The sequence below is a fragment of the Plecotus auritus genome, assembly GCF_963455305.1.
Source record: "Plecotus auritus genome assembly, chromosome: 2".
NCBI classification, from domain to species: Eukaryota; Metazoa; Chordata; class Mammalia; order Chiroptera; family Vespertilionidae; genus Plecotus; species Plecotus auritus.
Window position 1 is genome coordinate 162,324,035 of NC_137771.1, and position 22,971 is coordinate 162,347,005.

The 22,971-nt window shown below is 37.3% G+C and overlaps 1 protein-coding gene across 10 annotated transcripts in view; it reads right to left on the reverse strand.

The window, feature by feature from the left end:
* Positions 1–22,971, reverse strand: part of ZBTB20 (zinc finger and BTB domain containing 20) — a 913,066-nt gene that overhangs the window by 604,195 nt on the left and 285,900 nt on the right. For 9 of the 10 annotated variants that reach the window (XM_080655527.1, XM_080655526.1, XM_080655530.1 and 6 more), the window contains one exon: positions 22,210–22,252. The gene's annotated coding sequence lies outside the window, so the exon portion shown is untranslated. Of the gene's footprint in view, positions 1–22,209; positions 22,253–22,491; positions 22,522–22,971 lie in introns of those variants that run through there. The other variant, XM_080655531.1, reaches the window with a different exon arrangement.

Sequence of the window (22,971 nt, forward strand, 5' to 3'; positions counted from 1 at the left end):
AATTAAAATGTCCATACTACCTAAAGTAATCTAAAGATTCCATGCAATTCCTATCAAGATACCAATAGTGTATTTCACAGAACTAGAATAAATATTCCAAAAGTTTACATGGAACCATAAAAGACCCCAAACAGTCACAGCAATCATGAAAAAGAAGAACAAAGTTGAAGGAATCACACTGCTTGATAACAAACTGTCATAGTAAAATATACAAATGTTTAAAAATGCTTAAAGAATGTTAGAAAAGTTTTAAAGTTTGAGTTAACTTTCCTTAAAACTTAAAGTGTAATATTAAAGACACATTCCCCACTGCCTTGAAGCGTGTGTACCCCAGAGATAAGGATTTGAACTGACGCAGAGTGACTTGTCAAGATAAATACTTGCGTGAGTGACGTACTCTTCCTAGTCCCCTCACCTTGTTTGAGATTAACATATGTGCATTGACGTAAATCATTGATAACCACCTGAACTGCTAAGGGTACGACCAAGCTTTAAATATGGACCGCAGCCAGCTAACGATGCTCGCCTGTTGAGACATCACAAAAGCTCGTCCCTTTGTCGGTCTGACAAGCGATATTGCTCCAACCTCTTCTTCCTGCCAGATGATAGAAGAACGGCCAGTAATCCCCAATTGAGACGCGACTGAGCTCTTGGGAGAGGAACGCCGGCCCCCTGCACCTGGACCAGACCACACCAGCTGTCTGACCCCAGAGGACAGCACCACAGGGATCCCTAACTAAGCTTGTACTAGCAGCTCAGGAATTTGTGTGAGTAATAAAAAAGCTGTGTGATTTGCAACTGCATATGTTTCATGTGGTGTAATTCCTTCGGCAGTTAATTGAATTATTTTGTGTACACTTAAAATTTAAATTACAGCTTCTGGTCCCTCTGGTCCTAAGCCTGCCACTTACTTGGTCCTGCTTACCTAGAGTAGTCTCTTTGCTAGCAACTACTTGAATGTCCCACACCTGCACAGTTAAAGTTTATCTCAAGGGACGCCTTAGATAAACACCCCAGATCCTTTCTGGGGACCTACTTGGGACACAAACTATACTGCAAGGCCGTAGTGATCAAAACAACATGGTACTGGCTTGAAAACAGACATATAGATTAATGGAACAGCATAGAGAGCCCAGAAATAAACCCATGCCTTTATGGTCAATTAATATTTTATAGAAGAGGCAAGAACATACAATGGGGTAAAGATAGTCTATTCAATAAATGTTGTTGGAAAAACTGGACAGATACATGCAAAAAAGAAAATATGAACCTAGACCACCTTCTTACATCATACACAAAAATAAACTCAAAATGGGTTAAAGACTTATATGTAAGACTCAAAACCATAAAAATCCTAGAAGAAATTATAGACATTAAAATCTCAGACATTTCTCATAACAATATTTTTTTCTGATATGTCTCTTTAGGCAAGAAAAACAAAGGAAAAAAATAAACAAATGGGACTACTTCAAACTAAAAAGTTTTTTCTACAGCAAAAAAACAAACAAACCAAAAAAAAACAATCAACAAAATGAAAAGACAACCCACTGAATTGAAGATCATATTTGCCAATGATACATCTGATAAGTGTTAATATCCAAAATTTATAAAGAACTTACACAACTCAACACCAAAACAACAATCTAATTAAAAAATGGGCAAATGACTTGAATAGACACTTCTCCAAAGAGGACATACAGATGGCCAATAGACACGAAAAGATGCTCAAAGTGAATAATCATCAGAGAAATGCAAATTGAGATTTTTACCTCCCATGTGGAAGAATGGGTATCATCAATACAGTAACAAACAAATGTTGGCAAGGATACAGAGAAAAAGGAGTCCTTGTACACTGTTGGTGGGAATGCAGAATGGTGCAGCCACTGATGAAAACAGTATGACATTTTCTCAAAAAATTGAAAATGGAACTGCCTCTGACCCAGTGATTACCTTCTGAGAATATGTCCAAAGAAACACAAAACACTGAAAGAATATATGCACCTCTATGTTCACTGCAGCATTATTTATAAGAGCCAAGATTGAGAAGCAGCCCAAATGCCCATCAGTAGATGAGGGGATAAAATTTGTGGTACATTACACAATGGAATACTACTCAGCTATATAAAAAAAGAAGGAATTCTTATCTTTTATGGTAGCATGGATGGGCCTGAAGAGTATTATGCTAAATGAAATAAGCCAGTCAGAGAAAGACAAATACAATATGATCTCATTTATATGCAGAATCTAATGAACAAAATAAACAACAAAATAGAGACTCATAGATGCAGAAGACAGTTTGACAGTTGTTAGAGGAGATGGGGGGATTAGGGGAGTGGGTGGAAAAGGTAAAGGATTAAGGAAGAAAAGAAAGAAAGGGAGGGAGGGAGGGAGGGAGGGAGGGAGGAAGGAAGGAAAAGAACTCACAGACACAGACAATAGAATGGTGCTTTCCAGAGAGAAAGCGGGGTGAGGGAGGTAGAAGGAGGTAAAGAAAGGATAAATGGTGATAGAAGGAGACATGACTTTGGGTGGTGAACACAAAAACACACAATACAACACACACGTAAAGTGTTATAGAATTGTATATCTGAAACCTATATAATTTGATTAACCAATGTCACCCCAATAAATTCAATAAAAATTTTTAAAAGACTGGTTAAATTATTATAACAAAACCACTATATGGAATACTATATAACTAATAGAAATCATGTCACAGAAAAATTAATTCTTAACACAAACACATATTCATAATATATGTAGTTGAAAAATCAGATTCTACAGTCACGTGGAGTATAATCCTATGTTTTTGCATGCACACATAAACACACATCATAATGTTGATAATGGCTTTTTTCTAAGTGGTAATAGTAATATCAACGGATTTTATTATCTTCTTTCTGCCTTTTTGTGTTTTCCAAATAGTTTTAGCATGGTGGTATATTACTTTTATAATAAAAAAAGAATATCCTATTAAAAATAAATTAAATGGTATAAGAGAAAAGGTTAAATTGTGTTTACTGATTCCTCTCCCACACTTTGGTTTCACATTTCACCTGTCTTTACTTCTCTCATTGCCAAGTCCAATCATAAATATAATAGATGTTAAACTCAATAATGTTCTTTTATTGCTAAATATTCAAGTTTTCTAAGTGAATGGGTTGTTTACTTATTTACAAACCTTACAATGACGTCAGCCATCAGAATCCTTAGAGTCTCCCAGATGCTTTTTAAATTTAGAAAAACCATAGGAAGTAACTGCCTTTTTACTTAGTAATGATGATGACTTGAAGTGAACTTTTCAAAGTACAAACATATCTATTCATCTATTTAGAAGGCTGTTTATTACAATATTTTTAATAGAAAACAAATTAGAAATAACCAAATGTCCATAAGTTAGACAGTAGTTAAATACATATTGTTACATCCATAAAATGGAAATATTAGACACCAATAAAAAGAAGATGAGATGGCATGATATACCATATTTTAAATACTATAAAATCTCTAAGATATAGTATTAAGAATAAAATAGCAAAATACAAAGAAAACAAATAGAAAGATTCCCTCTCTGTTTTTAAAATGCAGCTATATAGGTATATTTCTACACATGAATACACGTGAAATTACATCTCTGATAATAGCACTATACGTTGGTAAAGACATACTTTTAATTTTATATCCTGTGTGGTATATTTTTAATTTTTTTAACATTTGCATATATTTTAAAATAAAAATACCAAAAGATATTGTTCAGTGTAGTAGTAAATGGTGAAAAGTATACTAAATGGAAGTAAGAAGTGCTACATTACTCAGTTCCCCACTCTGTCTAGACCTATTCAACAGTGTTTCCATTTTTGCATCTGTGAAATAAATGAATTAGATTTAAAATATAATATGTAAATTATCTTATAATTCTAACAGTTTATACTTTGTCTTAATAATCCAATACAGAATAGTCATAAAATATGTTTGAGACTGAAATATTTATGTTGAGCATCTATAGCTACCACAATAAACAAATCTCTAGTACTTTATAGACAGACTGTAGGCATGTCTTTATGAGATTAGAAAACAACGTATATGCTGAAAATTTTGACAAACTGAATAAACTAAATACTATCTTAAATACTACACTCACTATGCAAATAGTGTTTCTTGACCTCAACTGTTTAGTTTTGCCAAAGTGTTGAAATATGCCAAACAAGATTGATAAGAAATGTATTTCTTAAATATTCACTGATAACTTCCAGCCATGGTCCAGGAGTTTTCTTGAATGTATTCTTTTTTTTAATTATTGATTGACTAGAGGCCTGGTGCACGAAATTTGTGCACGGGGGAGGGGGGTGTCCCTCAGCCCAGCCTGCACCCTCTCCAATCTGGGACCCCTCAAGGGATGTCCGACTGCCCGTTTAGGCCCGATTCCACTGGGATCAGGCTTAAACGGGCAGTTGGACATCCCTCTCACAATCCAGGACTGCTGGATCCCAACTGCTCGCCTGCCTGCCTTCCTGATTGCCCCTAACCACTTCTGCCTGCCAGACTGATCACCCCCTAACCACTCCCCTGCCAGCCTGATTGATGCCTAACTGCTCCCCTGCCAGCCTGTTTGCCCCTAACTACCCTCCCCTGCAGGCATGGTCACCCCTAACTGCCCTTCTCTGAACACCTGGTCACCCCTAACTGCCCTCTCCTGCAGGCCTGGTCCCCCCCCCCCCCCACCAACTGCTCTCCCCTGCAGGCCTGGGTCCCTCCCAACTGCCTTTCCCTGCAGGCCTGGTCACCCCCAACTTCCCTCCTCTGCCAGCTTGGTCACCCCTAACTGCCCTCCCCTGCTGGACTGATTGCCCACAACTGCCCTCCCTTGGAGACCTGGTCCCTCCCAACTGGCCTTCCTTGCTGGCCATCTTGTGGTGGCCATCTTGTGTCCACATGGGGGCAGGATCTTTGACCACATGGGGGCAGCCATCTTGTGTGTTGGAGTGATGGTCAATCTGCATATTACTCTTTTATTAGATAGAATAGAGGTCTGGTGCACAGGTGGAGGCCAGCTGGTTTGCTCTGAAGGGTGTCCCAGATCAGGGTGGGGGTTCCCTTGGGGCGTGGGGCGGCCTGGGCGAGGGGCCTGTGGTGGTTTGTAGGCCAGCCACGCCCCCTGGTGACCCAAGCGGAGGCCCTGGTATCTGGGATTTATTTATCTTCTACAATTGAAACTTTGTAGCCTGGAGCGGAGCCAAGCCTTCTGCTTGCTCCGAGGCGGCAGCCATTTTTGGGGGGATTTATGTATCTTCTATAATTGAAACTTTGTAGCCTTAAGCAGAGGCCTGGGCCGGCCAGGGTGTGCGGAAAGCTTGGCTTCCTCCATCACTGGGGGCAACCCTAGCCTCCTGCTCGTTCCAGCTCTGTGGCTGCTGCCATTTCTCTTTGGATTTATGTATCTTCTATCATTGAAACTTTGTAGCCTTGAGTGGAGGCCTAGCTGGCAAGGGCAGGCGGAAAGCTTGGCTTCCTCCATTGCCGGGGAAACTCAAGCCTCCCTCCTGCTCTCTGTGGCCGTAGCCATCTTGATTGGGTTTATTTGCATATTTGCTCCTGATTGGCTGGTGGGCGTGGCTGGGGGCGTGGCTGGTGGGTGTAGCAGAGTGATGGTTAATTTGCATATTACTCTTTTATTATATAGGATTGATTTTAGAGAGGGAGGAAAGGGGGTAGGAGAGATAGAAAAAGAGAGAGAGAGAGAGAGAGATTGATTTGTTGTTCCACTTATTTATGCAGTTATTGGTAGATTCTTATATGTGCCCTGACCGGGTATCGAACCTGCAACCTTGGCATATCAGGTAGCTCTAACCAGTTGAGCTACCTGGCCAGGGCCTTGAATCTATTCTTGATATGTGCTCTCAAATAAACAGCTTGAGTAGAATAAAATATCAAAATTGGTTTATAATTCAGATATATATTGCCACAAGTACTCTTTAAAAATTTGTGATATTCTATAACACTATAGTGCATGCTCACAAGTTATAAGGGGTACTCTGAATCTTTTTAATATGTGGTATTTGAGGCTTTAGTGTGATAACGACCTTCTTCTATTGTGAGTTAATATTCTTTGTCACTTGAATAGTTATTTTTAAACCAAAATCTCTCAATTATGGTCTGGAGGACAAATTACAGTATATGGTCATCTAAGTTACACATGGAAATTGTACACTGTGGAATTTCTGAGAAAGAAAATAGTTCTTTCCTCCATTTCTGGTTCCCATTATTGTGATAAGAAAAGAAACATAAAAATTTCCTTGGTAAGATTCAATGGTATAAATTATAACAATGTTGTGTTACTAATCACACCATAATTTGTTTTATAAATTAGAATGTAGGTAAAGCCTATAAACATTATACTGAGACACTTTTAGTTTCTCTAGTGAAAAAAAAATTTTAACCCAATCACCTAAAACAACCATTTTTGAAAATACTAATCTGTCTGTTTTTCAAATGCTCACTGTGGACTGTCTACTTCCTTGCGCAATTTTTTCATACAGTATCAGCCTAGGTCATGGTAATACTATCATCTGTTATAGCAGCAAGCAATGGGAAAGTAATAATGCCGTGAGTGCAATGTTGATTAGACACATTAAACTCAGGAAAATTCAATCAAATCTCATCAATTTCAATAATTTACCACCACATGTCCTTTTCTAGTTATGGATAAACAATTTAATTTTGAATGAAGCATTTGGAGAAATATCTGCTTCAGAACAAAAGTAAGATGAGAAGAACAGATTTCCTGTGCTCCATTCACATGGAAATATAACTAAAAAGCTCAATGTTAAATTGTGGCCTACCATGAGACTAACACTGAAAAAAGTCAAATATAAGGTATTCAGTTTGATCTTCTATTTTCATTCACAGCCTTTATATATAGGAAAAAAAGGTTTGATGATACTACTAGAGAAGACAATTTGCCAAAGGGAAGGGAGAAATGATGATTTAAGAATCCCTTATGGCTCCTCTACCCTGCCACCAGAGTGGGCAATGGAATTAATTGATAAGAACAGCCAAGAGTAGCAATGAATTCAGTCCCTCTCTTTGTGGCCAACTAACTTTGGCTTTCACAAATAACAAGTGTGTAAAATTTTAGTGAGATATATTTAAACATTTTTAATCCATTCCTAAATGCTTATTATTGCCATGTTTACTATCAGGATAAAGAGGCAGGGAGCCGGGGGTGGGGGAGGGGAATGTCACCTGGTTGTCCCTGAATCAGACTTCCTAATTGTATGTTGTTAATAGCTAACAGACAGGATGTGCATGCCCTTGTCCCTCTACCCTAATGCGCGCGCGCGCGCGCGCACACACACACACACACACACACACACACACACACACACACACACACACACCTTGGGGACACAATCCTGAACAGCCTGAAGAATACAGAAATTGAATTTCCTATATTCCAGATCTTCCCTTTACTGACTCTTTCATATTATTCAGCTCTTAGTTCAAACATTATTTCCTTAGAATGCTTCCTTCTACATATTTGTGTCCTATGAGCATACAATTATGTGCTATCCCAAACAGAAGTGCACCAGAAGACCTGCAACTTGAAAGAATTGTTCAGTAGGTAAGACCTGTCACAATTCTATAAACACTCTACTATTTACTGACTTTTAAAATTCAAAGTTGGTTTATTGAGTATTCTTAAAGAATACACACTGGTAAAATCCTACAATCATGAGGTGAAAGGACCAACAAAGCTTCTAGTTCTATTCCAATTATTTTAGGAATGGCTTATTTTGCTCTGTTCTCTCTATCCACTCTTACCTAATAGTAGGCTACTCTTTATTTACAGGAAAAGGAAACATTTCAAATAGCTTGAGAATCAATTTGGGAGAAGTAAAAAGAATGCATGTGTTTCAGTTGGGCACAGCTGAGATTAAATTCTGTCTCAGGCACTTACTAGTTATAGAAAGTTAGAAATTGACCTAAGTCTTGCTTTTTCAATCTGGTCCTGAACACTCATCACTTTCAGTTAACACTTAATGAATGTTTATTCTTCATATACAGCCAGATTCATAATTCTCTAATAGAGACCTTGCCTATGTTAAATACAGAGAGATTAGATTATCTCATTATTTCAATAAGCAATCATCTAGCACAATGTTTTTTTCACACTTTATGACACTAAATTTCAGGTGCATAGTTGGCTTATAGTCATTATAAAAAACTTTTCTGTAACTTGTGATTTATTTCATGAGTAAAGCTATTTGAAAGTTCTACGGACTAAAAAAAAAGTATATTTGGTTTCTCAACACACATGGAATCACAGAAAAGCTGAGTGATACCAACATTAGTTTTTAATTTTGAACTGCATTTTTGGAGTAAGTGTATCCCTGTTGGTTAGCTCTTCTGTGCCTCAAGTTTAGCATCTATAATGAAGAGAAATGTTAGTAGTTTAAAAGAGTATGAAAGAGAATGACTCATAATTCAATTAAATCCATAAAAAATATCACAGTGCCAAGGCAACAAGTATTCTATAAATGAACAGATAAACTCTGTCAACCACAGAGAGGAGAAAGGATTACTGTATGAGTACGTAAATAAGCCTTTATAGATATTCACTACAGTAAAATAAAGTTATTCTCTATAGTGCATGATTAATAAAAAAGTTATTCTTAAATTAAACATAATTTAAATCAGTTGTCGAATGAAAAAGTATGTGGTCGAAAAACTGTATTTACAAGTAACTATATCTATTTTGATCAATGAAAATTTAAATATAGTATCAAATGACAAATTTATAGGAGAAAAATAATCAACTTTCTTTTGGCTTAGGGCAGTGGTCGGCAAACTGTGGCTTGCGAGCCACATGCGGCTCGCGAGATGCGGTTTGCCACTCTGTTGACTAATGAGTTTGCTGACCACTGGCTTAGGGCATATCCTATCCTGACACTAGTGAAGCCCCTAATAAGTATATATTGGTTGGCTTGAGACATCAAACTAGCATGATTAATGATTGTTTGAACTTGTCTCCAAATATCCAAAATTAACCATGTCTTAAAGCAACACTGCACTCAGCTATCTTATTTGCTACATAAAATGAAGACATTATAAAAGCAAGACACTTAGTTAATTTTCAGTTTACTTATTTTTCTGTATATATCATCATGTACTTACTTAAAACTCAAAATTCAGAAGACCCTAACTCATTTACATTTATCTTCAAAAAGTCATGACATACAGTACAGTCTTATTTTGATGTTCTTCCCATAAAAGAGAATAATAAATAGTGTGAAAAGTTCAAATACTTTAAGAAAATATATTTTTAGGGATGAAAGGTCTAGCCACACATTTGTAACCTAAATATACAGGAATGCACATATTTACAAAATTATAAATTATTTTCATAAATTCTCTTAAAGGCCCTCAAAATCATTAGGATAACACATTTGAATATTCATCATTAAATATTATATGTTTAAAGCAAGAAATATTGAAGAATTTATCTAAGGAATAGAAAAGATAAATTGCATTATTGTTTTTTTAACTTAATAGATAAGCACTAATCACTGACTATTAGTGAATAAAATTGTTTCTACAGTTAATAAATTTTTGTTGGTCAACCTTCTGATCAAACTTCTAGTCACCAAATACTCCAGAGGTGGAAATAAATGCCTCTTACAACTCAAGAGATGAACCTATTTTATATTTATGTTGTTTTTAGAGATACTGGTCTCTTAACACCACATAAGTTCAGCAAGATATCTATATATATAAAAGCCTAAGTGACCGAACGACCTAACAACCGGTCACTATGACACACACTGACCACCAGGGGCCAGACGCTCAATGAAGGAGCTGCCCCCTGGTGGTCAGTGCACTTCCACAGTGGGAGCGCTCAGCTGACCAACAGGCACCAGATGCCGGGCTCACAGCAGTAGTGTGAGCCTCTCCCACCTCATGGCAGGTCTACCAAGTGGCAGTGGCAGCAGGTACAGTGGGGCCGGGATTAGCAGGAGCGGCTCCTGGCTCCTCCCTGGCCGCCTGCTGCTTCCTGCACTACTACATCCCCCGAGGGGTCCTGGATTGTGAGAGGGCACAGGCCAGGCTGAGGGACCCCACGGGTGCGCTGGGCCTCTAGTAGACTATAAAAGTATTTATATATCAGGTATAAAGTGAATACAGTTATGTAAATTGCTAGAACAATTTTCATTGATTGAATGATTAAAACAAAAAAATGTTTAACTAGGATCACTATAAAACAGATACCTTAAATTTATCAATTATTAATATTAAATAGTTATATTACAAATAAGAGAATTGTTATTGAGGAGCAAATGATTCAAAAGTAAATATTTGTAACGACTAGGTTATGGAGTGTTTCTTAAATTCTTGCATCTTTTTAGATAAGCTAAATGCTCTAGTCAAAGTAGACAGTGAATCTGTGAGAGCTAGAGCAAATACTAAAAGTGGTAGAGAAAAAAGGATCTATAAAGTAGACCATGTTAAACATTTTATTGTATGGTTTCAAAGTAGAATCACAATGATGATAATAAAGAGAAAAAAAGGAGGAGGAGGAAGAGAAGGAACAGAAGAAGGAGGAGAAAGAGGAAGTGGAGGCAGAGGTGAAGGAGGAGGAGGAGAAGGAAGAAGATGAAAAGGAGGAGGAGGAGAAGAAGAAGGAGGAGGAGGAGGAGGAGGAACAGAAGGAGAAGGAGGAGGGCTCATTTTAATATCCAAGTGCTTTGTTATATATGCTGTATGCTCACATCTAATTTACAGATTAGCAAATTGAGCCTAAAAGCATAAGAGGGACTGCCCAACATCTCATAGTTAATAAGTGATATTGCAGACACTTGAATCCAAATCTTTTATTTCTAAAACCCCATACTTTTTTCCACAATAATTGCCTCTTTTATCCTGGAAACCAGAATTATGCACTAAAATTCTTAAATACCATCATTAAAATAGAAATCTCCCCAAACCACAGTTGAGAGTGCCACATTTATAAAAATAAAAATTATCATTTTAAAAAATTATTATTGTTATATAAGTTTAAAGAGGACAATTAATCTTTGAATCCCCTCAATTCTTAATATAGAATCTTGGCTTCAGGTGAATTATACACTATGGAGGAAAAAAAATAAGAACCTATAGAAACATAGGAAAGACTTAATTCAGATAGGAGGAGTCGGTGAATTTCCCTCTGAGGAGATATTTTATAATAAATTATAATATGATACGTCACAGGTTTACACTCTAGCAGAGGAGAAAAACATTAAAGTAGTAACTACATCACCACTTATCTATTTACATCTGAGGTCTACTCACAATCCCTGAATATACCACATAATTCCAAATTAACTCATTTGGTGATACTCCTGAGCCTGAAAATTATCTTTCTCCTTTCTACTTACCTAAATCCTATGTTTTATATTTTTTCAAGGCCTAGCTCAAGTCCTGTTTTTTACTTACAGCTCACCAAGCCCCTCTACCTCCACTGAATATCTTTAGCACTTAATGACTTTTCAGTCATGGCAAGTGGATTTCAATCTTAAATCCAAATTCCATCAGTTGGTAATGGTTATTGAAAGTGTTGTCTTCAGCAAGATTTTGAGGTCAAGTTCTGGTTTGACAGCAAAGAGAACCATGATGGATTAGTGATGACCTTTACAGACAGTGAAGGGGAAGGAGGGGCATCAGGTCTAGAACATTTATTTACAAAAGTACATAACTTTTTTTACTCTTATAGTGTTAATTTGACACCAAATACAGGTCTAGAGCATGCATTTAATACTGAGATGTATATAACATCTCTTCAGGTATACCATAAGATTCTTGGAGGCAAGGATCATAATATGCTCTTTATGTCCATAGCAATTAGCCATGCCTGGCAAAGTAGAAATCTGCTGTTGATAATGTTGAAATTTTTAGAATTCACTGTTATTACTATTATTCATAAACTCCATTTACCTCTTTGCTTCTCTCAAAAGATTATCAATATTAAACCTATTGTGAAGGAAATTTGTAACACAAACTAGAAACTAAGTAAATATGTTGTCTTTAATTTTTTATTATTTTTTTTTTAGAGATAGAGAAAGAAACATCAATGTGTTGTTCCATGTATTTATGCATTCATCGGTTGCTTCTTTTATGTGCCCTGACTGGAGATGGAACCCACAATCTCAGCATATCGGGATGATGCTCTAACCAACTGAACTACCCAAGCAGGGTGTAAATATGTTGTCTTTATCATCTCCAGGCTCAAATTAAACATTAGGAAATTAGTAGTATTTAAGAATTAAATAGATGCCTGCCAAATAATATAGTGGAACAAAGGAAAGATAAGGTAAACAAGCATTATAAATGTATATAAACCTTTTAAAAGTTCCAAATTTATGTCTTTTAAGACATACTTTATGTTCATTATGTCCTAATTTTTTTATCTATTTTTAACAGACTGCATCTTCTTGCACATAGTAAGTGTTGAAGAAATGTATGCCGATTATTTTAGAGTTACATTTTACATTCTGCCTGCTAAGCAAATGTATTTACCATATTCCAGAACAGCTCACAGTTTGTTATACATTAACTGCTCATTCTCTGTGCCAATAAGACTGTGCTGGAAAAGCAAATAAATTTGGTGTGTTCATTTAAATGATTCTGCAAACCACAGGCTACCCAGTTGTATATGATAAGAGAGCCCCAAAGCCACCTGATCACATTATACTCCCTTATTTTTTTGGACTAGCATGGTCAGGACTGTCAGGATCTCAATACTGAGAAGAATGAGAAGGAAAAGTATACCTCAGCCACAATCATGAAAAGGGGTTTTATTAATTCAGGCACCAATGATGATGTGGCTAGATTGGAAGGAGAATGAAATATAGGATCTGAAGTGCTTTATCTGCTCCAAGACCAATGCTGGTTTTGGCACTTCTCTCACTTCAATGAGTTGCAAAAAAAAAACAAAAAAAAAAAAACAAGCAGGTGCTAGCAATCTGAGAGACCACATGCCAGCTACAGCTGCTTCAAACTGATTCAATTACATCTGCCTGAATAGTCCCAGGACATCAAACCAGTTGAAGAGATCCATAGGTTGTAAGGAGACCTAGTCTATCCTGGACCAACCACCTGCAAATCTCCAGGTTTGGATATAAGTGATCATTTATCCCTAGTAACAGGGGAAAAAAGACAGAAAAATGTAATTTCAATTCACTTTAAAATTAAAAATTGATTGGAGAGAGCATAAATGGCCCCTTTGAATTTTCATGTTTAAAATCTGACAGTAGATGAGGTTTTAAGGATTATCTTGAAACAGCCTGATTTCGTGAGAACATTTCCCAAATCACTGGGTACAGCACATTTACAGAACATGCTCTTGGGATCCGGACTTCGCTCCAAACCTTGTTTGTACAAAAAGGGGCCAAGCAGCTGGGAAATTCTGGAGTGGAGTGTGTCCTCATTAGTTCCCATCTGCCACCAGAACTCAGCTCATGGCAAGTTTGGCTAAGTCCTGGTGTACTCAGGTCCAAATGTGGGTCAGTTTTAATTACACTATACAGAATTCAGTGTGCAGTTTTTAAATCCTTATTATACAGCACAGAGGAATGGGCAGCTCTCCAACTAATCAATTTTTTAAAAGTACATATATAAAATTTTTAAACCAGGCTACACAGACAGTGGGTGGAAAAAAATCTTATAAATGAGTACAAGGGTTACTTAAGAGAATTATTAGCAAAAATGGGTCATGAACAAGTTCTGCTTTCAACCTTCAAAGTGAGAAACAAACTGTTCCATTAGTGAGATAGGAAAGTTAAATAAGGTACACAGCGCCCCTTGCTCTTTAGTGTGAATGAGTAACAATGAGGGTGTGGCTCGTTTACAGTAAACACTTACAGGAGCACATAAGCATAGACAGTCCCTATACTGTCACTCTTGACACCTAGCTGCTTCATGTTTATCACTCATGGAAAGATTGCAGAAGAGAAAAAGAAATCACAAACTGCCTGTTAAAAAATGGGGGAGAGGAAGGAGAGAGAGAAAAGGAGAGCAGAGTGCACACACGCTTAGTAGCAGACCCTGGGCATGACTTGGCTCTTCATGCCATCCACACAAATTGAGGCCAGAATAATCCATGCAGTCTATGTTCAGCATTCTTCCTGTCCAAAAGCTTCATCAGTGCTGGAGAGCTAAAACACTAAGACTTCAAGACAATGGTCAGCAAAGTATCAGGAGTGAATGCCCGGCCAGGTAGCTCAGTTGGTTTGAGTGTCATCCCTTATACACCAAGAAGGTTGTGGGTTCAATTTCTGGTCAGGGCACACACCTAGGTTGTGGGTTCAATCCCTGGCTCACATTGATGTTTCTCTCTCTCTTTCTCTCTCTCTCTAATACACAGACATATCCTCGGGTGAGGATTTAAAAATATATATATCAGGCCAAAACCGGCTTGGTTCAGTGGATAGAGCGTCAGCCTGCGGACTGAAGGGTCCCAGGTTCGATTCTGGTCAGGGGCATGTAACTTGGTTGCGGGCACATCCCCAGTGGGAGGTGTGCAGGAGGCAGCTGATCGATGTTTCTCTCTCATCGATGTTTCTGACTATCTATCCCTCTTCCTTCCTCTCTGTAAAAATTCAATAAAATATATTAAAAAAAAAAAAATATATATATATATATATATATATATATATATATATATATATCAGGAGTGAAGATGTAGGCAGTCAATGTTGGGTACTTATGCAATGGCATAATGAACCATTTTTGATAGATAAAATGTCCTTTGGCACAAGCACTACTGACCAAAGAAAATCCACCTTAAATGCTCAAAGTACTTTTTAGATTTTTGACTGAATTCTTATGCAGCTTATCCACTAAAAATGTGGAAAGGAATTCTGGGTTTAAATACTAGCATTGAACATTTACTAGCTGTGTGATCTTGAACAAATTGCTTATTCTCTCCTGTTTCACTTTTCTCACCTGTAAAATGGGGAAAATGATGTCTACTTAATAGATTGTAAAAATTATCAATGTAATATATGTCAAACATCTGAAATATAAAAGTCACTTGATCAATGTTAACTATTATTAACACAATTATTGATTTGAATTGTGATCCTCCCCTAAAAAGTAAAAAAAAAAAAAAAAAAAAAAAAGATATGTTTGATTCCTAATCCCAAGTATCTCAAAATGTGACCTTGTTTGGAGACAGGGCTTTTACAGAGGTAATCACATTAAAAGTGAGATCATTAGAGAGGACCCTAATCTAATGGGGACTGGTGTCCTTATTTTTAAAAAGGAAAATTTGGACACAGAGACATATACACCCAGAGGCAAGATGATGTGAAGAGACAGAGGGAGAAAATGACGATCTACAAGTCAAGGAGTGGGGCTGGAGCAAATCTTTCCCTCACAGCCCTAGAAGGAACCAACCTTGCTAAAATATTGAGTTCATACTTGTGGATTGTGACAAAACAAATTTCTCTTTTTTAAGCCATCCAGTTTGTGATACTTTGTTACACAACTAATACTCAACTAAGTAAACATTTCATTGATCATTAATATTTACCTTGACTAATCATGGTAAAAACTGTACACTTGACATTAGACAAGTCAACTTTATCAACTTTGCTAAGTAATGGTCTATCCATAAATTAAATAAAATCTAATACTTTTTCACATGCTTGTTTTCTGATTGCTGTTCAGGAAGATATTACTGCACTATAAACAGCCTGGGAGGAAAAATATATCCTATATAATAAAGAGGTAATATGCAAATTGACCATCACTCTAACACACAAGATGGCTGCCCCCATGTGGTCAAAGATGGCCGCCCCCATGTGGACACAAGATGGCCAGCAGGGGAGGGCATTTGTGGGTGATCAGGCCTCGAGGGGAGGGCAGTTAGGGTCAACCGGGCCAGCAGAAGGCAGTTGTGGGCGACCAGGCCTGCAGGGAGGACAGTTGAGGTGGACCAGGCCAGCAGGGGAGGGCAGTTGAGGGGGACCAGACTGGAAAGGGAGGGCAGTTAGGGGTGACAGGGCCAGCAGGGGAGGGCAGTTTGGGGCAACCAGGCTGCAGGGGAGAGCAGTTAGGGACAATCGGGCCAGCAGGGGAGCAGTTAGGTGTTGATCAGGCTGGCAGGGGAGTGGTTAGGGGGTGATCAGGCTGGCAGGCAGAAGCAGTTAGAGGCAATCAGGCAGGCAAGCAGTTGGGAGCCAGCAGTCCTGGATTGTGAGAGGGATGTTCCAGATTGGAGAGGGTGCAAGCTGGGCTGAGGGACACACCCCCATGCACAAATTTTGTGCACCAGGCCACTAGTAAAAAAATAAAAATGGTTTACTATAATTAAGATCATCTAGTTTTGCCCTAACCAGTTTGGCTCAGTGGATAGAGCGTCTGCCTGCAGACTGAAGGGTCCCAGGTTCGATTCCGGTCAAGGGCATGTACCTTGGTTGCGGGCACATCCCCAGTAGGGGGTGTGCAGGAGGCGGCTGATCGATGTTTCTCTCTCATCAATGTTTCTAACTCTCTATTCCTCTCCCTCTCTGTAAAAAATCAATAAAATATATTTTAAAAAAGATCATCTAGTGTTTATTAAATAAATTAGGGAAAATCATACATACAAATTTACAAATCTACTTTTCTACTGTTGAGGGATTTTGCAGAGGAGGATATCAGGACATTTTACTACCCTAATTTCCTTAGGGTAGTAAAAAAAAAAAAAGACAGCCAGCTACTAAAAGCCAACTATCAATACTACACCTGGGGCTGCTTATACTGCAACAACCTTGCCAACAGAACCACCTTAAGTTAAATAGGATGCATGCAAGAATACATGGATTAATTGGCAGGTATGGATTCTTCATTGTTTGCAAAAGATTGGGTGCGTGACTTTCAACAGAGAGCTGATAGTTGCTGGGAGTTGTATCAACAGCCCTTCTATTGCAAAGTACATTTCTAAAACCATTGGACTTTCTAGTAGATGTGATTATCCTCATCTTAAATTTTTCTTTAAATAGACCTAGCCTTCTACAGAAAGTAGTATGCATAGATAGAAATGGTGAGTCTAACCACACTGAACTGAAATACTCAATTATTATCATCAAAGACATAACTTTGCCAAAATTAACTTTCTTAATGGGTGAATCTCACATTTCCTCCAAATTTTTATAGTGCCTTTCATAACAATCTTTATATCCTATATAATAAAAGGGCAATATGCAAATTGACCCTATGGGTGGAACGACCCAGAACGACTGGTCGCTATGACACGCACTGACCACCAGGGGGCAGACGCTCAATGCAGGAACGTCCCCCTGGTGTTCAGTGTACTTTCACAGGGGGAGCACCGCTCAGCCAGATGCTGGCTCATGGCTGGCCAGTGTAGCAGTGGTGGCGGGAGCCTTTTCCACCTCTGCGGCACCGCTAAGGATGTCTGACTAACAGCAGGAGGAGCAGGCCTAAGCCATTAGTCGGACATCCCTCAAGGGCTCCCAGGCTGCCAGAGGGATGTCGAACTTCCAGCTTAGGCCCAGTCCCCCAGGGAGTGGGCCTAAGCCGTCAGTTGGACATCCCCTGAGGGGTCCTGGACTGCGAGAGGGTGCAGGCCGAGCTGAGGGACCCCCATCCCCTGAGTGCACAAATTTTTGTGCACCGGGCCTCTAGTTTTAACATAAAGAAAGAGGAGACAAGTGATATGTAGTGGATGTAATGCACTAAATATTTTGTATACTTAATCTACTTTAGTCCTTATATCCATTGTTAAAAAGGTAGACATTATTACCACCATATTTTGGACAAGAAAACTTGAGGCTTAGTAAGGTTAGGCAACCCTAATTCGGTAACATAGCTACTACATTGTGGAACTGGGATTTCAATGCACATTATTTGGACATCAAAGATTTTAAATTCAAACTCATGCAAGAGATATAGAGTTCAGAGATCCCTGGCCTTCAAGATGCTGATTTATTTAGGTATGCACAGACTCCTTTAAAGCATCTGAAATCATTTAGTAATGTCTTGCTAAACCTGACTCAGTTTATTCTCCTTATAAAGAAAGTAGTTATTCACAAACACAAACTAAAAGGCTTCAATCAATTTATATCAAATTAATCCTGTTATAAGAATATCTGAAGGTCTTTTAGATTCAGTACAGTGATACCTTGTGTATGGTTAATGTTCCAACAACATAAAATAATCCACTTATTTCCTGGAGATAAGCAATCAACTCTCCAATCACTAGTAGGAAAAAATGTTTAACTGTAATATTTTTACACGTGAGTTATCTCACACTAGACCAAGAATCTAGAGCTCTGGGTTCAAATCCTAGTAGACTATATAACCATGACAAGTACATGAACTTTTCTAAGCTTATTTTCTTACCATGCATGAAATAAAGATGTTAGATAGAGGACCATAAGGGCCCTTCAAGTTCTAATGCTATATGATTTTTAGAATCTCTTCTAGCCCTAGAAGCAGAGGTATCTTTGGATAGAACCTTTAAGACAATCAATGTGACAATGCCCAACCAGGATCCCTGCTTTTGGGCAATTAGATAGTCTTTCTTCAGTATCTAAGTGATAGCAGTGAAGATAGTGGTGATAGAAAGTAGTGTCACTAAGATTTACTGAGCACTTGCTATGTGCCAAGCATCAAACTAAGAATTTTACCTGTATTGTGTTATATCTAACTCAACATAACAGTATATGAGGTAGATACTATTATTTCTCCAATTTTAAAAATGAACTAACAAAGAAACAGAAAGGTTAGATAACTTGACTGAGTCTATACTAATAATAAGTGATGAGGCCAAAACAATCTTTGTTGATATACCCTTGTCTCCTACTAGCCTGTATGCTCTCTGAAGGCAGGCACTTTGCTTTATTTCTTTATTTATTTTCCTACTTATTTTTATTGATTTAGAGAGAGAGAGGAAGGAAGAGAGAAAGAAACATCAATTTGTTGTTCCACATATTTATGCATTTATAGGTTGATTTTTTTATGTGCCCTGACTTTGGGTCAAACCCGCAACCGTGGCATATCAGGACAACACTCTAACCAACTAGGCTACCCACAAGGCCAGCAAGGACTTTGTTTTATTATTAGCCTAGAACTGTGTCAGACAAATGGTAGGGGTCCATTTACTGTGTGGAATAAAAGGAACGAAGGAAATGAGGAGGGGGGAGGAGGGAAGGGAAGAACGAAAGAAATTATATCTAGACATGCTATGCTCTAAATAAATGTAGATTTTCTTACTTTATTTCTTTAACCCTGAAATCACAGAAAATTCTTCAATTGTGCCCAGGAATCCTGGAGCTTGGTGATTTATCCCTCCTTGTGATTCCATACTGTAATTCCTGGAACAAGTCACTGAAGAAGCTACTATTACTGGTTTAACATTCTAGCTAATACATGTTCTTGTCTTGTCTCATAGTTTCTAATAGTGAGATCAACAGAAGAATGTAGTTTAATCTACCATACTAAAGTTCTAATAATAATAATAATTATGTCCTTGATATTGGCCTTTCACCCATTGATGTCAACTAAGGAAAAAGAAAAACTGGTCCCAGTGGAAAGGTCCTTCCAAGCCTAGCAGCACCCGTAAATATCATCAACCAGTGGTACCAAAATTTGAGGACCCTAAACAAGATGGTTTGATACAATAGGTATTGACTCATTATGCAACTTCTGCCATTCATATGTGACTGACTCATGCCACACAAAATGGAACTTTAGAGTAGCCTATCAAAAGCAGGTCTTAATTACCCTATTTTGACATTACCTATTCTTGACTTTATCTCTATCTATTTACAGTTAAAATTTAGTAAATAATAGAAACCATAATTATAAACATGAATACAGTAAACATAGGGCTCATTACTTCTGTTTACCAAAACAGTCACATATTTTTAATATGACCTGATCTCACCTGACCCAAAGAGAGTCAACATACATTTTTCTGTGTGTTTCAGGAAGCTAGAGATGGGGGTATGAGTGGGGGAGAAAGAAGAAGGAGGGGTAGAGGGGGAGAGGGAGAGGGAGGGAGGGAGGGAGAGAGAGAGAGAGAGAGAGAGAGAGAGAGAGGGAGAGAGAGAGAGAGAGATCGAAGAGAATAGGCGATTGCTCAGAAACCTATATAGCATTAATCATATAACACAGGAGATTAGTTTATTTCTATGCTGCAACATATTTCCAAAGTGACAAGTTCCATTAAACTTAGTCATTAAATATCTCAGCATTATGTATAGAATAAGAATAATATAAAGACTTTTCTCATAGTCAGCAAAAATTAATATAAAGCATATTGCAAATAGTGTGATGTCAATTCTGGGTGATAATGAGGATCAATTCTTACATATTCATTTCTCATTTTAACGAAAGAATTTATCAGTAGTCTCACCTCTGTCTAATCAGCATTATGAGACCTATAGGAACGCCATAAAAATCCATCCAAAATATTTAATGAGGAACAAGTTTCTAGGACTCTCTAGCCCTCTATTTTTAATATAATCCAGACATGTTTTATTCATGTATACATTTATTTAAAATTTATTGACTGCCTACTATGTACAAGGCATTGAATTAAGAGATTGTGGGCAATCTCTACTTACCTCAGCACCTATGTTTCCTACTTCCAAAGATGTTAGTTAAATTTATATTATGGTGATTTATTTTTAAAAACAGATTTAAATGGGTCAAGAAATGAAAAAGATATACCAGCTCTAAGACTTTGTTACTAAATACTGATAGAAACACCTCAGCATTTTAATATGTTAATGAGATTAATGCCAGTCATTTGAATAAATTTTCAATATGGGGAATTGGGGATTATTAAATAAATTATTTAACTATACTTTTTATATTGAGTTGCAGCCTTTTACAGTGAATTTATAAAACTTAACTAATATAAGATACAGTCTATAATAGCTTGTTTATATTAAAATATAGATATTTATCAGAAAATATACAGAGCTATTAACTAAAAGAAACATCACTGACAGCACTTAAGAAAATACCAAGTGCCTAGAAATTGATGCAAGTAAAGAATAATGTTCCAGCCTTAAAAACTATATCTGAACTGTATCCCCTTTTCTAAGAGTGCTATTTAATTTTCACTTTTTCTTCTTTCTCACTTACATCCAACTGCAACAGAGACACATGCCCAAATCTAGAATTCATCTTACAATATACCCTTAAATTTTCTGAATATGCCCCACGTGTCCACTAATAGCCAAATGCTTTCAAATCTGTTCAGCTAAATGGATCAATAACTACATCCAGCCTCACATAGTGGGGTTGCCAACATGGTGAAATTGAGCCAAACACAAAATGTGTCTACCAGGACAAAAATTATTAGCAACCCACTTATCTGAAGAGATCTCCTTTCCACAGGTATCCTTTAAAGATTAACATACATATAATCTAGAAGAGTTAACTAAAAAAATATTTGAGACTCAGAATGACAGATTTGGAGAAAATATTTGGGAGCTAAAATCAGTGAGTTTTACAAGTAATCAATATAATAGTTCTAGGTCTACATCAAGTAAGAATCTTTCGAACTCAGAGTATACAAAATACGTAACAGCACAAGCAAACTGCTGACATGCTTCTCTATGCGCTCACTCGTAAGACACAGCTGCAATCCACAATTGAGCAGGTGCAAGCTAGCTTCTGAGAATTCCTGCCTGTTGCCCGGGAACCACAACACCCATACGGCAGAGATTTTAAACAGGTGCAAACATCTTTTTCCATTTTCCTTCTGCTTGAGACAGTGCAGCAGACAGCACATCTGCATCCACTCCTTACCTACAGCAATGACCACAGAATATAAACTCTAAAGCAGAAAAAAAGTTTGAAAATAAAGCAATAATGTCTAAAACAGTGGTTCTGCAATAATTTGACCCCATAATTTGGCTTTAATGGTACAGTTCCACAAAACATTCTCTAATGCTTCACCAGCTGAATGCTTTGTAATTAAAATTATTCTGCCTCATCAAATCTTAGAAATATTTATTTGCTTCTTACAATAGAGTGAAGTGCAAGGTGTATATAAAACGTACTATCCTTTGAAGCTGTCAATATTTACAAGGACTCAAAAATTAACATTTTCACATTATGAAATCTGTAAACAATTTTAATACACAAAAATATAATAACATGTCAGTTAACACATAGATTTATGTAACTATAGGTAATTCATATACATACCTGTGCAGCTATAGGACACAGAAAGATGAGATTTATCAGGTACCTGAAATGCAAAACAAATATATAAGTAAAAATTCATTCCCTAAATAGAATCAGTTTTATGCTGAGACAATTTCTGCAGAGAAATAGGAAATACTGCAGGTTTAAGAGGTGAGTTATTTTATACCTATATCTTCTCCAGAGGATATTTCAAATCACTTTAAATTCATGTGTGTGAATATATACACATGGAGTCCCTCACAGTGTTATCAAGACAAGCACCAGCAAGGGACTAAGACTCACCATGGCCTCTGAAACGAAAATGCTTTTACTAGAGAACGAGGCAAACACTTTAAAATGATTTTTTTTTTTTTTTTTTTTGGTATTCTTCCAAGACTATTGCCTTCCTAATACACATATGACTACTAATCTCTAAAATGAAACCACTCAGATTCATCTGTACTCAGTTTGGTATATTGGTGAGGAAGAAAGTTGCTTTTGTAGAGAAGTCCACAAAAAAAAGCATAAATAAATAAAGTAAATTTGGAATGTTCATTAACTTTAGTTACAACAGCAAATAGAAATGACATTGCCTGTTACAAGAGGGAATGTTAAAGACACACAAAACACTTTTGGAAAACTGAAAATGAAATGAGTATCAATACAGAAAACATAAGTCCAGCTTAGGCAAAAATATGCAGAATTTACAATTAGACCTGAAACACATTTGCATGTAGGCGGAAACTGTAATGTAACATGCAGCCTCCACACTACTGTGACCCT